This window comes from Pleurodeles waltl, chromosome 10, assembly GCF_031143425.1.
Source record: "Pleurodeles waltl isolate 20211129_DDA chromosome 10, aPleWal1.hap1.20221129, whole genome shotgun sequence".
In the NCBI taxonomy this organism is placed as follows: domain Eukaryota; kingdom Metazoa; phylum Chordata; class Amphibia; order Caudata; family Salamandridae; genus Pleurodeles; species Pleurodeles waltl.
The window spans coordinates 206,941,905-206,954,444 of NC_090449.1; positions in this window are offsets into that span (position 1 = coordinate 206,941,905).

Here is a 12,540-nt window from a genome sequence, read left to right on the forward strand (position 1 = left end):
GAGACCATGGGCATGGTACTGGCCAAGTTTCAGAAGACCCAGCGGCTGCAGGTGGAACACTACCTGGGGTCCATTAACACCACCCTGGTCACCATTGCAGGGGTGCTGGCAGACCTTGTCAACACCATGAGGGACACAGTGGCACACCAACGGGCCCCTGACACTAGCCTGGACGATGAACAGCCCTCTACCTCCGCCGGTGCTAGTGGACACGAGGCACTGCCACAGGAACACCATGCCACCAGCACCCCACCCGCGCAAACGGTCCCTGAGATCCAGGAACAAGACAGAGAACATAGCCAAGACCCCCGCCAGGAAATAAGACTCCCCTGAATGTCACCCTTCTGTCCCACTTTGTCACCCTGTCCACCTTAAACTGCCATTGCTCCACTTCCTATGCCCTATTGGACAATGCATCTGTGATACAAATAGACTCGACTCTGCCATGGACATTCCTCCACCATCACCCCAGCCCATGTCACAAGCCCCTCCACTTATTTGCACAGAAATAAACACCCTTGAATCACAAAACAATCTGGAGTCAGTCTGTGCTTCCACAAATGTGTAATTGCTACATTCCAGAGGTTTTGCAATGTCAATGTACTTGTTCACATACCAATGTAACACAGCTGTAGGCCAGCAGGAAACATAGCAGAGGGCACAAATTGGGACCCAGACCTGTGAAATGGAAAGGCAAAGTAACAAGTCAGGGTCCATACACAGAGTGAAAATGGCAGACTTATGCTAGCTCCAACAACAGTATGAGATGTGGGAAGCAGTTCCATCTTCTTACCTGTGTCTCACTGGAAGTATTGCATGATGATGATGTTTCAGTTGTCTACATCTTCTTCTTCTGCCTCCTCTTCTTCACTGTCCACAGCAGCCAAAAGACCACCATCAGGCCCATCCTCCTGCAGAAAAGGCACCTGCCGTCTCAAAGCCATGTTGTACAACATACAGCAGGCCACGATTATCTGGCACACCTTCTTCGGTACGTAGTATAGGGAGCCACCTGTAAGATGGAGGCACCGGAATCTGGCCTTCAGGAGGCCGAAGGTGCGTTCTATAATCCTCCTACTTCGCCCATGTGCCTCATTGTAGCGCACTACCATAGACGGAGCACCCACTGCTGGAAAAGATGGGAGGACCTGCGCCGCTGGAGCAAAAAGATGGCGGAGGCCCAGCTGGGGATGGCCTCCTAATGTGGAAGAGGTGCCCGTCGCACCATGACCCCCCCGATGTACCAGATCCTAGCTGTGGCCTATCTGGAGTTGGATGGGCCCTTGAGGGCATCACAGCAGCCACAAGGGGGTGAGTAGACCCCCCATTCAGCTGACTCTGCACGCTTGACGAGGTGTCTGGGTGGGGGAAATGGGCTGTGGGTTCCCCTAGGCCAGGGCAAACTTGGTAGGGTAGGTCCCTTGTTAGGCAGGCTCTGTGGCACCCCAACCCCACTACTGGTAATAGCCATCTACACCTAGTCAGGCTCCTGTGAGTTCCAGGTGTGCAGCAAATGGGATTAGGCATCTTCCCCATGGGCATGTGAATTTCCTAAGAACTGTTAGTGCATGGCTTAGTGCATAGGGCTGCTTCCTGTGTGTTGTGTCCGCCAACTGTAGTAGTGTTGCATGCACTGAACATGTGTTTCTTCTGTCTTTCCCCCCTTTTTATTTTGTCACCCTTTTCTTGTGTGCATTAGCATCATCTGGCGGAGGAGCAGTGGCACCGGAGCAGGAGGGAGCTGCATCCCACATGGCCATGGAGGGCGAAGTAACGGAGTCTGAAGGCACCAGTGGGACGGAGGGCGAGGGGAGCTCCACGACAGGGACAGGTGCATACACCAGTGACAGCGACTCCTCCTCTGATGGGAGCTCCCTTGCGGTGTCGGTCACCTCTGTTCCCACCGCATCAACAGGTACAGCCACCACCCACCCTCCCAGCACCGCCCTCCCAGCAGCCCCTCAGGGTGTGTCTCGTGCCCGCTCACCCATGAGGGTGGGCATCTCCTTCGTCCCAGGCACCTCAGCCCCTGCCCCAGTCAGCCCTTCTGACCTCAGTGAGGAGGCTGTTAACCTCCTTAGATCCCTCAATGTTGGGAAATCTACCATTTTGAATGCCATCCAGGGTGTTGAGAGGCATTTGCAACAAACAAACGCATACCTGGAGGGCATTCATTCTGGGCAGGTGGCCCAACAGAGAGCATTTCAGGCTCTGGCCTCATCACTGATGGCAGCCATTGTTCCTGTGTCCAGCCTCCCCCTCCAACTTCATCCACCCAGACCCAATCCCCTGTACCTCAGCCTATCCCAAGCACACCATCAGAGCAGCATGCACACTCATCAACACACAAGAGTGGACATGGCAAACATAAGCACCACACATCCCACAAGCACTCACACAAGCACCATACCCATGCAGACACAGCAGCATCCACTGCCTCCACTGTGTCCCCCTCCTCCACGTCCTCCTCCTCCTCCTCCCTCCCTGTCTCGTCTCCACTCACACCTGCATGCACTACATCCTCTGCCACTACCTCCATCACCAGCATGCCCATCACCACACACCACTCATGTGCAATCACCTCCCCCACTACCATTCACACATCCCCAGTGTCCTCTCCCACCCAACAGCCATCCACCTCACAACAGCCTCCGGACCATGCACCTTCACCCAAATTCACCACTACCTCTTCCTCCACTCCCAAACCCTGTCCATCTTCCCATCCCAGTGTGTCTAAAAAACTTTTCCTGACTAAGTTTGACCTCTTCCCTTCACCCCCTCCCCGGCCTTCCGCTAGGGCCTGGATTTCCAGGTCTCAGCCTAGCAACTCAGCCACCAAATCCCCAGGCACAGTGGTGCAGCAACTGCGGGCACATCGAGTGCGCCACCCATCAGGGCTGCCAGTGTGCCACCTAGTGAGGCCAAGGACATTCCGCCACCTGCCAAGGTGAAGAAGGTGCCCACATCCCGGAGGGAGAAGCCTCACCTACCAGCCACCAAGGGCTCCTCCAAACCAAAAGGGGACAGTGGCAAGACACCTGCTGCAACAACAAAGGTGGGGAAGGGACACAAGCCGAAGAGCAGGTCAGGACAGGGCACGGTGGTTCTGACTGAGGGACTAGAGACACCCCTTCTGTCAACCACTACACCAACCTGTATGGCGGTGGCCACTGCCACCTGCACCACCACCAGCACTGCCACCTGCACCGCCACCAGCACCGCCACCTGCACACCTGCGGCCTCGGCAACAGTCCCCAGCATCATCCCCAGTGGGCAGCTGTCCGAGGCTGCAGGAGACGTCCAGCTATGTCGCTCAACAGACGCTGACACATGCACCACCGCCAGCACCTCCGCCACAGAGACCGCCGCAAGCACCACCACCAGCCCCGTGATGTGCTCACACAGTGCCACCACAGCTGACATGGCTATCATCCCCAGTGGGCAGCTGTCCGTGGCTGGAGGAGACTTCCTGGACCCTGCCCAGCTTCCATGAGGCGTGACTCTCATCACTGTTTGCACCTGCAGGTGGCAGATGAAGCCGCAGCAGAGTGGGGTATGTCTCTGTCTCCATAGCGTATCATGCTACCTGTTCCTAGGTAATTTCGTGGCACACACACCCATGTGAGGTAATGGGACCAGCCACACTGCATGTGAAGCACTCTGGGCACCAAGCCCCCTCCAGAACCTGTGGAGATTCACATCCACCCTCTCAGTCCTTGGCAGGATAAAGCACTCTGGGCACCAAGCCCCCTCCAGAACCAGTGGAGATTCACATCCACTACCTCATTCCTTGGCAGGATGAAGCACTCTGGGCACAAAGCCCCCTCCAGAACCGGTGGAGATTCACATCCACTACCTCAGTCTTTGGCAGGATGAAGCACTCTGGGCACCAAGCCCCCTCCAGAACCAGTGGAGATTCACATCCACTACCTCAGTCCTTGGCAGGATGAAGCACTCGGCACAAAGCCCCCTTCAGAACCAGTGGAGACTGTTATCCACTTGAGTGACTGTGGCTTTGCTCTCCCCAGGATAAAGCAGTGGGCAAACCACCCACTGAAGAGACTTGAGAGACTGTGGCTTTGCACTCCCCACAATAAAGCAGTGGGCAAACCACCCACTGGAAAGACTTGAGAGACTGTGGCTTTGCACTCCCCAGGGTAAAGCAGTGGGCAAACCACCTACTGGAAAGACTTGAGAGACTGTGGCTTTGCACTCCCAAGTATACAGCAGTGAGCACCAAGCCCCCTTCAGAACCAGTGGAGATTCACATCCACTACCTCAGTCCTTGGCAGGATGAAGCACTCTGCGCACAAAGCCCCCTCCAGAACCAGTGGAGACTGTTATCCACTTGAGTGACTGTGGCTTTGCACTCCCCAGGATAAAGCAGTGGGCAAACCACCCACTGAAGAGACTTGAGAGACTGTGGCTTTGCACTCCCCAGGATACAGCAGTGGGCAAACCACCCACTGGAAAGACTTGAGAGACTGTGGCTTTGCACTCCCCAGGATAAAGCAGTGGGCAAACCACCCACTGGAAAGACTTGAGAGACTTTGGCTTTGCACTCCCCAGGATACAGCAGTTGGCAAACCATCCACTGGAAAGACTTTAGAAACTGTGGCTTTGCACTCCCCAGGATAAAGCAGGGGGCAAACCACCCACTGAAGAGACTTGAGAGACTGTGGCTTTGCACTCCCCAGGATACAGCAGTGGGCATGGAGCTCCCTTGTGCAGCAGTGGCGTTGTGCATTCATCCGGCTGAGGTGCCTCCCTCCCCCTCCCCCTGAGGTGCCTGTTTCATTTCGATCTGATTCCCCAGTGTTCTCTCCGTTTCGAGTCAGGTATCTTGTGTGGGCTTCGCCCATGCATTTTGGGACCGCTGGTCCACTGAAAATGATTTGAACACTATCCGGACTTGTGTAGTTGGTGTACATATTTGTATATACTGATTTTTGAAATTGCACTATCTGATTTTTATTGATTACACTTGTTATAATCCTTTCCTTTTGTCCTTCCGTTCTTCCAGGAGGAGAGGGGGTGTATATATAATGTTGCTGCATGTATTTGTGTGTATGGTGTTGTGGGTTAGGGTGGGGTGGGGGTATTGCGTGTTGCGTGTGTGTGTCACTCTTTTTTCCCACCCACCCTCCCCTGTGTTGTAGGTGCAGTACTCACCGTGGTCATCAACGGTGTCTGTCCTGCTCCTGATACAGAAGGAGGAAGAGCAGCATGGGCAGGACGTGTAGTTCGGGCTCCATGTCGTCTTGGTTCCTCGTTGGGTGTTGAGAGGTGAGTGGTTTCCCTTCTGTGTACTGTTTCCGCCGTGCTTTTGATAGCATTGGTTCAGCCCCGGAAAAGGTGGCGGATAGGCATGTTGTAATACAGTGGGCGAAACCTTGTCTTCCGCCTGTCAGTTGGCGGTTACCGCCGCAGTTGTTTGTTTCTACTGCCGTGGCTGTCTATGTTGGCGGTTTCCGCCATGGTCGTGATTCAATTTTTTTCCGCCGGCCTGTTGGCGGTATTACCGCTGCTTTACCACCGACCGCCGGGGTTGTAATGAGGGCCATAGTGAGCAAGCGTGTGTGTTTGAATTTTACAGTGATGCGGGAATCTTGAGAAAACTTTACAAGATATGTTTTACACTACTTCATACAACATTCCAGTATTGATCACATTACAGTCTCGATCATATATATAAAAGGACTACAGACCACGTTCCATTCCTGACCCTGCAGAAGAGCCATAAGGCCTCAAACTAAAATCGCAAGTAACTTAATTAAAATATAGACAATTGTAATGAGTACGATAGCTACACATACGAGATGAAATCTCCAGAAATCAAAATCTATAACAACGAACATATCTACTCTTAGGCACCCATAGAAATGCAACATAAGGGAGGCCTTCAATGGGGAAAGCAGGAAACCCTTATGACAAATATTTTGCAGCTTCCCTCCCATCTCATCTGGTCTCCTTTTTCTCTGGCAGCTCTGTTAAATATCTCCTTGAGGAATTTGCTCTGATGGATGCTTGCCCCCAAGTCAGGCCTGAAGGAGGGATTGGGGGCAGCCAGAAGTATGCTCCTATTATCTCATTGCCTCTTCTGGTATGTGAGATTCAGGGACTAACAGAAGAAAGAGTATGGGCAGCCTTGCTCTCAGAGGCCTTAAAAAAAGTTGGATTGCTCATGAAGATTAACCCAACCCTATGATTTTAACCAGTGCTTAATTTGTAAATAAAGAGGTGCCGGTGCCCAAAGCCTTCCTCTTAAACATGCGGCTGCTGCAATTAAAGGTATGAACACGGAATACTGAGGCGGCGTAATCCTGAAGCCATCTCGGGCCTATTCAATCCATATAAAGTCACTCCCTGCCCCTTCAGCTCACTCTTGTAGCTTTCTACTTTCTCCCTTTGTAACGCTTTCTTGTTTTCCCCTTCATCTGTCTTTCCCATATGTGTGTTTTGCTTGCAGCAAATGCTTGAGGCAGAAGAATAAGCCCCGGCCCTCAAAAATAAGTGCCGGTGTTCAGCACCGGAAACAACAAGCACAAATGAATCACTGATTTTAACCTATGATCCCTGCTCCTGTGATTAGGAAAAACCTTCCTTGGTAAATGTCACCTTTGTTACCTTTGTCAGTCTTCCTCTAGGTGTAATCTCTAGTCTTTGAAAGAGCTTCTGGTAGTTGTTGACTGCTACTCTGATGGGTATGGAAGTTCTGACAGTAGTGAGAGGCTGTTAGCATGTGATTGGTTTAAGAACACTTCTAAAAAGGTGTGCCAGGTACTGTGTGAGTAATGTGAGAGTGCTTCCTGTAGTGTGTGACTGCTAGTCTGTGAGGAGTGTGAGACTGCTGTTGATATTCAAAGTACTGTTCATTTCCATAATAAAGGTTTCTATAGTGTCACTTGTGCATTTATTGAGACCGTGGCTGAAGACACAATGTGTATCGATGAACAATGCTGCACTAACGCAGCAACAATTGATCCTAAACAGAGTCCTCTTCCTCCGCACAGCCCTGATGGCCTGCCTTCTCTAATGAGGTTGTGTTGCAATAATGACCCAAGTTGTCTATTTATTTACTTTTGACAACCCTTGCACAGGCTGCTTCCCAATCACCTACCTACAGTACAACTTGTTACATTTACTTTCATCATCAAGCAACAGCCACACCAGTTAACAGCCTCAGTTCCCTTCTCCTGAATCTCTTAGTGACTGCTGATACTTACCTTCGGCTCCAGAAATCTGTAACTGGTCTCACATGAATGGCTCCAAAGAGTTTCTAGCAGTTGCTCGCCCTGACTGACGTGGATCCCAATTCACCAACTTTCAACCCACACCTTGTCCCTTGCATGTGTTCACGTGCAGCAAAGTGCCCAGTGCTTACAGGCAGTATGTGCAGTACAGTGGGCTTGAAGGAAGAACAAACAGTTTATCAGTGGCTCTCAGGAACTGTTGAATGTGACCAATTTTACAATTAAAACACAATTTCAATTATCACAATACTCTTTAGCAGTAAAGTTTTTGGGAAACTGACATGTATTGTCTAGAGCTGACCTAACTATCTTGAACACAGTAGCGAAGTGATAGGCTGATTAACTGATTTTGTAAATTGAGGAAGTTTTTTGATTATTGAAGTAGTTTTCTTGTTTTCTTTGATCAAATTGAGGTATTCTGTGTTGCCCAGAGAGCTTTCGGCCTTATTATGAATTTGGCAGTCTCACCGTGGGACAGCCTAACTTGCGAGGAGGATATAACCGCCATGATCGGTTTCATCCCACCCTAGTGTATTACAATGTTCCTGCCAGGCTGACTAGTGGGAACCTTGTAATACATGGTTCCCACTGGGCTGCCCAGCAGAAACAGTGCTTCAAAATTGGTCTCAGCTTTCCTTAGGGAGCCGAGGACAATATCGTAGCACTTGAGCACCCTTGGAATGCGCATTATGACAGTGCTGGGCAGGGGGGCCCCTGCCATGTGGCCACCTGCACTGGCTTTCCTCAGCCTTTCCTTGCCATGGAAAGGCGGGCGGAAATTGAGGTTGTAATTAGCAGGCAGAGCTGAGTTCAGGGTCGCCGTGGCTAGTTACAAATCCAGCCACCGTCGACCTGTCGGGAACCTAGTTCCTGGCGAAGATGATGGTCACCTGCCTGGTCCACCCACCAGGGTTGGAATGTAGCAGTCCGACCATCACAGTTGTGGTGGTCCGACCGTCACCACGATGCTGGCGGTCCTTGGACTGCAGCCTTGTAATCAGGCCCTTTGTCTCTTGGCCATGTGAATTCAAACAGATAAAAAAGGGATTGTCAGCTGACTTGCAAATGCTTCTAGTCATACTCAAGCTATTTTTTTAAATTGTCTTTCAGCTGTGGACATCTGGATATGCTTATGATTAACACATGTGAGAGTGAAGTTCATATTCTCAGAGATGACCCTTCTTCTCAGTCTAGTAATTAGTCTTCAAATAATTTTGAGTCACTCCGATGCTGGAACCAATAGTTCCTAATCTGGATTGTATTTTTGATCAGTAGCTTTCAATCTCGACCCAGACTATTCAAGTTACATCCATGTGTTTCGATTACATCGGAAAGTTAAGAAATGTCCATCAAACCGTCCTCACTAGTATTATAAAACATCATCCAGACTAGCATTCTCTTGTGCATGGATTATGGCAATCTTCTGTGGCTAGGCGTGGCTGGATACCTGGTGGTTAGGCTTCAGAATGTACAAAATACAGCATTTTAATTAATTTTAGTCCTTCACTGCCATGCTCACATGACTCCATATCTTTCAGCCCCTTGCAGAACGCCTGTCTCCAAAAGATCTAGATTTAGGAGCTTAAATAATATATCTTTTTGAGTACTTTTCAAAACAATCACATAGGGCCAAATGTATCAACACCTTGTACCAGGTTTGAGTCAAAAAGTGGCATCAGCCCTGCACAAAGTATTAGTTTGGGATTTACTTTCCAATGTAATGAGCTACTTTGCGTCAAGGGCATACCATGGATGGTACATGGCAATCTTCCATGAGCTTTGAAGTAAATTAATCTCTGCTAACAATCCCATGGAATAAGGAGTAGTGCCAAAGATTATGCCTCCTCGAGGCAGGCACTGTCTGTCAAGAATGTGTGCATTGGTTCAAGGTGAGAGAAAAAGTGTGCCATATTTTAGCGGCAATGGCCCTGTCCTGCTATCTCTACTGGCATAGCCAGTGTGTCTTGGGTCCTAGTGCAAAGCAGAAAATGGGTCATGCTAGACCTGACATGCCTTAGGGTGGTCACCCCTAACTTTTTGCCTGCCTCCCTCCACTTTTTGGACCCTGTTTTGCTGGCTTTTAGACTCTGCGCACTTTACCACTGCTAACCAGTGCTAAAGTGCATATGCTCTCTTCCTCTTTAAACATGGTAACTTTGGATCATACCTGATTGGACTATTTAATCTACTTATAAGTCCCTAGTAATGTGCACTACATGTGCCTAGGGCCTGTAGATTAAATGCTACTAGTGGACCTGCAGCACTGGTTGTGCCACCCACTTAAGTAGCCCCCTTAACCTTGTCTCAGGCTTGCCATTGCAAGGCCTGTGTGTGCAGTTTCACTGCCACCTCGACTTGGCATTTAAAAGTACTTGCCAAGCCTAGAACTCCCCTTTTTCTACATATAAGTCACCCTTAATGTGTGCCCTAGGTAACCCCTAGAGCCGGGTGCTGTGTAGGTAAAAGGCAGGACATGTACCTGTGTAATTATATGTCCTGGTAGTGTAAAACTCCTAAATTCGTTTTTACACTACTGTGAGGCCTGCTCCCTTCATAGGCTAACATTGGGGCTGCCCTCCTACACTGTTGAAGTGGCAGCTGCTGATCTGAAAGGAGCAGGAAGGTCATATTTAGTATGGCCAGAATGGTAATACAAAATCCTGCTGACTGGTGAAGTTGGATTTAATATTACTATTCTAGAAATGCCACTTTTAGAAAGTGAGCATTTCTTTGCACTTAAATCTTTCTGTGCCTTACAATCCACGTCTGGCTGGGCTTGGTTGACAGCTCCTCGTGCATTCACTCAGACACACCCCAAACACAGGGGACTCAGCCTCACTTGCATACATCTGCATTTTGAATGGGTCTTCCTGGGCTGGGAGGGTGGAGGGCCTGCTCTCACACAAAGGACTGACACACCCCCTACTGGGACCCTGGCAGACAGGATTGAACTGAAAGGGGACCTGGTGCACTTCTTAGCCACTCTTTGAAGTCTCCCCCACTTCAAAGGCACATTTGGGTATAAAACAGGGCCTCTGCCCTACCTCATCAGACACTTGCTGGAGAAGAAACCTGAACCAGAAACTACATCCTGCCAAGAAGAACTGCCTGGCTGCTCAAAGGACTCACCTGTCTGCTTTCTACAAAGGACTGCTGCCTTGCTGTTGGCCTGCTGCCTTGCTGAACTCTTGTCTGGCTGTGAAAGTGCTCTCCAAGGGCTTGGATAGAGCTTGCCTCCTGTTCCCTGAAGTTTCAGGACCAAAAAGACTTCCCTCTTTCACTTGGACGCTCCGTGCGCCCAAAATTTCGACGCACAGCTTGTTCCGCGGCGAGAAAAACGCCGCACACCGATGCTGATCGACGCGACGCTCTTGGGACGACTGAAAATCCGACGCCCGGCTTCGCAAGGACAACGCCGCCCGACCTCTAGAGGAGAAATCGACGCGACGCCTGCCGTGAGATCGTAATTTCGACGCACAGCCCTGCAGAACGACACGCAGCCGGAAAACAAGCAGGAAAATCCACGCACAGACCCGGGACATCTGGTAATCCCCGCGATCCACGAAAAGAGACTGTCCGCGCGCTGGAAAACGACGCACGACTTCCCCGCGTGGAAAATAACGACGCAAGTCCGTGTGTGCTGGGGAGAAATCGGCGCACACACCCTTTTTCCATGCACCTCTTCTTTTGTGGCCCTCTGAGGAGATTTTTCCACTCTAAACCAGGTACTTGTGCTTGAAAGAGACTTTGTTTATATTCTAAAGACTTAAGACACTTTGGGGGTCATTCCGACCCCGGCGGTCAAGGACCGCCGGGGCCAGGGATGCGGGAGCACCGCCAACAGGCTGGCGGTGCCCCGCAGGGCATTCTGACCGCGGCGGTTTGGCCGCGGTCAGAAGAGGAAAACCGGCGGTCTCCCGCCGGTTTTCCGCTGCCCTGGGAATCCCCCATGGCGGCGCAGCTTGCTGCGCCGCCATGGGGGATTCCGACCCCCTCACCGCCATCCTGTTCCTGGCGGCTCCGACCGCCAGGAACAGGATGGCGGTGAGGGGTGTCGTGGGGCCCCTGGGGGCCCCTGCAGTGCCCATGCCAATGGCATGGGCACTGCAGGGGCCCCCGTAAGAGGGCCCCACAAAGTATTTCAGTGTCTGCTTTGCAGACACTGAAATACGCGACGGGTGCAACTGCACCCGTCGCACTTTCCCACTCCGCCGGCTCCATTCGGAGCCGGCTTCCTCGTGGGAAGGGGTTTCCCGCTAGGCTGGCAGGCGGCCTCCTGGCGGTCGCCCGCCAGCCCAGCGGGAGAACCAGAATGGCCTCCGTGGTCTTTTGACCGCGGAGCGGCCATTTGGCGGTTCCAGCCAGGCGGGCGGATACCGCCGCCCGCCAGCCTCAGAATGAGGCCCTTTATATCACTTTTCAGTGATATCTATACAATTTCCCATTGCAAACTTTATTCTTTTTGACCTACAATTATCCTGATAAATATTATATATTTTTCTGAACACTGTGTGGTGTATTTTTGTGGTGCTATATGGTGGTATTGTATGATTTATTGCACAAATACTTTACACATTGCCTTCTAAGTTAAGCCTGACTGCTCGTGCCAAGCTACCAGAGGGTGGGCACAGGATAATCTTGGATTGTGTGTGACTTACCCTGACTAGAGTGAGGGCTTTTGCTTGGACAGGGGGTAACCTGACTGCCAACCAAAAACCCCATTTCTAACATTGGTGATCAGCGGTGAGGATAGGACTTGTATTTGTGCAGTGACATACAGTAGCTAATTATTTCACTACCTACCCACAGTTGAAGGTCAACTTGGCTTTTTATCTCTTTTTGCAAATCCGTTTTTTTTTCCTGACAATTTTCAAAAACTAAATCCTCACTCAACATGTCTCTGACTGGGTCTCAGACAGGGGACTTTGACCTAGTCCAGTTGGATACATATACGGTCAAACAACTAAGAGGATTCTGCAGGGCATTGAGGGTACCCACCCAAGGGGCCTCCAGAAAGGAGGACTTTCAAGTGGCGCTGAGGGCCTGGGCAGAAGCCCATTTAGAGGATGATGAGGAAGAGGAGCCAGAAAATGGCACCTCAGGGGAATTTTCACTATCTGTGGATGGTGTTACCACTGCAATTGTGCCCCCTTCCAGACCAGGGAGCAGTGTCTCTATGCAAAGCCTGACCGCAGAGGAAAGGAGAGAGGAAAGGGAGTTCCAATTGCAAATGGCCAAACTGAAAAGTGAGGCTCAACAGGAGGAGAGAAGGGCAGAGAGAGAAGCC